This window comes from Lycium ferocissimum, chromosome 7 (assembly GCF_029784015.1).
Source record: "Lycium ferocissimum isolate CSIRO_LF1 chromosome 7, AGI_CSIRO_Lferr_CH_V1, whole genome shotgun sequence".
Lineage (NCBI taxonomy): Eukaryota > Viridiplantae > Streptophyta > Magnoliopsida > Solanales > Solanaceae > Lycium > Lycium ferocissimum.
Window position 1 is genome coordinate 22,956,599 of NC_081348.1, and position 5,425 is coordinate 22,962,023.

Sequence of the window (5,425 nt, forward strand, 5' to 3'; positions counted from 1 at the left end):
AATCTCCCCTCACTTTCATCTTTGGGGAGCACCCCCAAAGGAAAACAATTTGATACATTTGAGAATAGTTCATACCAAGGGAATGATGGTTTACTTGGATTTCCGCTCTCCAAAAGATTGTGGCGGTGATGATGAGGTATTGCAAGCGACAACTTCGGTTGAGCTAGATCAAGGAGAAGAAGGAGATTGACAATAATCTGGGCCAAGGTGCGTTTCATGTGGGTTATGGATGTGGTCTAATTGTTGTACTCTCCATAATGTACATAATCGGCAACCCAAAGTCCAAGATGGTTTTCGAGGATGGTTGAAGAATTGGAACACAAAATTATTGCTAGAATGAAAAAACACAAGAAAAGATATTAGTTTGTAACATCTAGGTATTAACTTGATCTTTATCGTTCAGGAGATTATTTTTATATCGATGTGTTTGCTACCTCCTTCATCCTTAAAGCTCTAAACTTTGTTTCTTCATCTTTGAAAATTGCAGGATTCAAGTCTATATAGTACTTGCATATATCAATATCAAATAAATAAATGTATGTCCCTTTACTAACAAAAAATTAGCCTTCTAGATAAAGCAAAATTTTTACAAAATAAGGAAAATGAAAGCAGAGAGGAATATTACCAAATCGCAACTATCGTGCTCGGAGTCTAGGATTTTGACAACAACAATCTCATTCAGAGGATCCAAAAAGCGCAAAGAATTCAGGCACTCATTCTATACCCTACCTCTTCGTAGAATGTGTAACGCTACGATCCAATAGGATACTCCTTCTTGTCCATTATCCAAAACGGTCTCCTATGCTGGTTACACAAACAACTCAATACTATTGAGCGCCAAGTAGCACACAAACAAATATAGCTAGTAGGCAATCTACAGAGATTTGGATCCCAAAATTTTGCATTAATCAAAGCATAAAGCAGAAAACTTTTTAAAAAAAAATTCAAAGTACATGCGAACTGACTCGAGCACGTTCAGTGACTTGAATTATTACAAGTGATAGGAATTTTCCGTTGTAGCTTTCATTGAATTTTTCTATGCCATACTTTTGCATCGATTTGAGAATGAAATTTGAGATTTTTTTCCATCATTCATTTGGATTCTAGTGCAATGACTTGTGTATTTTCGAGAATGTAAATTTAAGATTATTTCCGTTAGCTTAATTTCTATACATTCGCGTATCAAGGAATTATTCTTGTCAAATCTTTATAATCAATTTGTCGGAAACTTTAATTTGCAAGCATGAATGATCTGTATGATATTAATAAGTAACCTGATTACAAGCGATGCAAAAAGCAACATGATGGTGCAAATCTTTTATAATGTCAATACATATAATTTGAAGTCCATTGAAATAATTGAAGAAACATTATAACACTTTGTACCTTGGAAACATTCTAAATAATATCCAGCTTTTACTGTTAGCTTCTTTTTCTGATCCTCAAAATTGCAAGAAAAATGTCTAAAAAGAAGCCAAGTTGTTGGAATATAATATTTTCATTGTACAAATAATTTCTTTAACTATGAATGATCATCTATCATGCCTTGATTCACTACATATTAACACGATTCTTTGAAAAATAAAATTTAACTCTATACATTTACAATAACAAACAACTTTGTTTCAATTCAACCTAGTTTGGGTCGATTGTATGAATCCTTACTATCCATTTGGCTCAAATACAATATCATTACATTTCAATATTAATTCTATAAATTAGGGGGAAATGTCTTGCAGTTAATTGGCCGAACTTTAATTATTAAAGATTAAATAATAGTCTTTTTTTTGTTACGAAATAATAGTCATCATCATATCAAAATATGTACACTACCACTGAATAAGTCTAAATTTGGACCGAAAATGACTAGGTGACCATCCTAGAATTGATTACTCCGTCTGTTATATTGACGTGAAAATTAAATGCTTGTGGAAAAAAAGGAAATTAGCAAATAACTCACATTTAGAAGTACAATTTTTGTAGTTTTTGTTATTTTTAATTTTTATTCTAGAGTCTGATGCATATTTTAGGATTTGATAGGACTTTTTTTGGTGTTTATGGTTAAATTTTTTCACCTTTGTTTCCATCAAATCTTACGGACAGAGTTCAGTAAATATTTTTCGAATCGGACCCGTTTAGCCGTGAGAATTTTTCACTTTATTTGAAAATCAGCATTTGGCCATGAGAATTCCAAATGCTACTTTGAAAAATACCTAAAACCTTATTTTTACTTTTTTCACTTTTAGTACCTTCAAACAACCAAACACATCTCCATCTTCAACTCCAACAAAATTTCAAATAAAGCAAAAAATATTTGGTTTTCATGGCCATTCGGCTACGATAACTAAAAATGTTAATTTTTGATAAACTTAAAGGACCCAAACTGTTAAGTGCATACATAAGGAACTATTTTAAACTTACCCTCGAACTCAAGGGACCAATTTTATCATATTCTTGTATATGTTTGATCAATTCTTATCTTTTTTCAAGTATGGTTCAATTGATGAGAAATCTAAAAATATGTTGTTGCAATTGCAGAAAGGGAAACGACGCCGTTTTTGATGAAACACAAGAGGGCCCACTTAACTCAAACAAAGTACGTTCTACCTTCTCTTTATTCTCTCTATTTATTTTATTTATTTTTCTGTGCCCCTTTGCTTGTTTCATTTACCCACAGATTTTGTGGTTGTGCTTTGCTTGTTTAAATTCTCCACAGAATTTGTGGTTGTGCTTTGCTTGATGCTTTTGTTTCATATGAAATTTATAGTTGACCCGATTCTCTTTGTATCTGCTCAGCGTTAAAACGGTGTTTTGCAGAGATGGAGTTAGGATTTTGAGTTTATGAGTTCTGGTTATGAATTAAATTATTTTGACATATTACAGTTAATGTTCAAAAACACATCTAAACTATCACTTTTTCGCGAGTTTCACACCCCAGCTAATAGTTGTTCCCTTTTCCTACCTGTGCTATTATTTTGATATATTATTTCAATATTTTCTTTAACTACGAATGATCGCCTATCATGCCTTGATACATCACATATTAACAAGGTTAGTGATTTTACTACACAATTTCACTAACTTGATATATTAATACATCATAATTTATCATATACACGAGCTTGCATTGGACTGTATTTGAATCGCAGACAGTTCTAGTTTGATTTGCTGTAAGCTGTTGTGCAACAATATCAAGTTAAATTGGAACCTTGCAATATTAATATGTGCTGATGGAAAATAGATTGAGACTTGGCTTACACCTAATCGTAGCCATATTAGGAGCAACTGCAGAATTAGGCTCCTTCTCCAAACTTGATTGTGATTCTTGATTGTATAGAGATAGCAGAATAAAGGAGAAGTATTTATTTTTTCCTTGTTGACTTGTAAGTCAAGCTCTTTACACCAAGTAACACTCCATCCTAACCAATCAAAATTTTAAACAATTTTCGATTTGAAATGTTGTTGTCAAGGTCTATACACCAACCAGTAACCCAACCCGCCCAACTTACCCACTTTTAAAACATTTTGAGAAACTAATAATATTGATACTCTTTGATTGCAAATATTCTCTGCTCATGCTTTTCTAAATAAACGACATTTTGAAAATCAAATCCAAATACTTTTTGGAAATAAAAAAAATAAAAAAAAAAAATTAAAAATTTTAAAATAAAAAATAAATGTAAAAAAAAATACTTAAAAAAAAGTTAATCACGTTGCATCTTTTATACTTTTGAATGAATGAGAGTTGATTAGTTTTGGCTAATGATTTGTGACAGGTTGATTAGTTTTGGTTGATGATTTGTGACGGGTCAATTTGGGCTTAGCCTAAAACAGCCCATCTTCAAAATTACTCTAGTCCAAATCCATTAAAGCCTGAGCGGGTTGGGCGGGTCAAATGTGTTTGGGCTATTTTTGCCACCCCTCGTTGATGCTAATGAAGGTCGAGGCGGTTGTTGTTTATGGTGGTTATATTGTTGAGAATTGTAGTAGAGGTGGTTAGTGGTCTATTATGGTTAATAGTGAAGGTGGTTGGCGGTGATGCATTATGGAATTGGATGAAGTAAAGGTCATAGCTAGGTAGCTGTAGTGATTCGTGACGTTAAAAATAAAATAGTAATAACGACAGTTTCACGTAATTTTTTAACTGAAACGTCTTAATAATATTAGTATAACACGTGGATGATTCAGACCTATTAAGAACTACGTAATAAGTAATTGTGAAGGAAAATGATTGAGACCTATTGAAAATTACAGTAATTAGAATACCTAGTTGTTAAGTGAAAAGAAACATAGCACTTGACAAGCTAGAAACCGACTAAAATATATTGATAACTTACTCCAAGTAAAGTTAATATCAATAAACCTCATTATTGTTGTCATGATTTTGTTTTATATTATAGATTAATCTTCAAGATTGTGTAACAATCCAAAGTTAATTATCACAAGATTTGAAAATACTGTCATTGAAGCCAAAAAATTTATCAGACAATCTGTCCGGAGGAAAAAGTATCATCACAACCATGATGTCGATGCCATTTAATTTGATTTAAGAATATATGTTAAGTTTAAATGAAAATGATTTTCAATCGCTTTATATTTTTGTCGTGAACATTAGTGAAAGTTAAGACGAATCATTGTCTCATATAACAAAATACGTGTTTACAAATTAATCACTTTATGATTTTTCATAAGTTGCAAGTAGAAAGGAATAAAAGATTTTAATGATAATGAACAAATGATAAATGAAGTTACAAATGTAGTAAATATTTTTGTAATTTAATTTGAAAGATTATTAAATATATGTTTATTTAATTATCATGTTAAATTGTGTTATTTTTAGGTTATTTATATCATAAACCATATAAATGTGATATTTGAATTTCATCCAAACGTTAGTTAGTCGATTACTATATGAGCTATTTTCTTACTATATATGATCTATTTTCTTAATATACTTTTATGATCTTTTTCTTATCGAGTATATGGCATTGGGAAGAAGATGATAATTTTGTTAGAATAATATGATCTCATATTCTTAAACTAATATTTAAACATAACCTTTTCCGGCAACCGTACATGAAAAATGTAGATTTTAGCTTTCAAAACGCTTTCTGGAAATAGAAAAACAAATAGATAATCACAATTTTGTTTTTTTCAGATAAAATTTCAATTTTTCAACAGCTATTTCAAAAAAATCTGTCCAAACGCCAATACTTTTTTCAACCAAATCCCCAAAATAGAAAAAAAAAAAATTAAAAGGAAAAGCAAAAAGATATCCTACATAAATAGTCCAGACCATGATTCCATCACGTTGCCCAAGTATATTCCCTTAGATTAGGGACTTGATTGAGAAATAAAGTAACTATTAAGGGTTGTTTTAGAAAAAGAGAAAGTCACAAGGCCAGTGACCAGTGTGACACAAAGA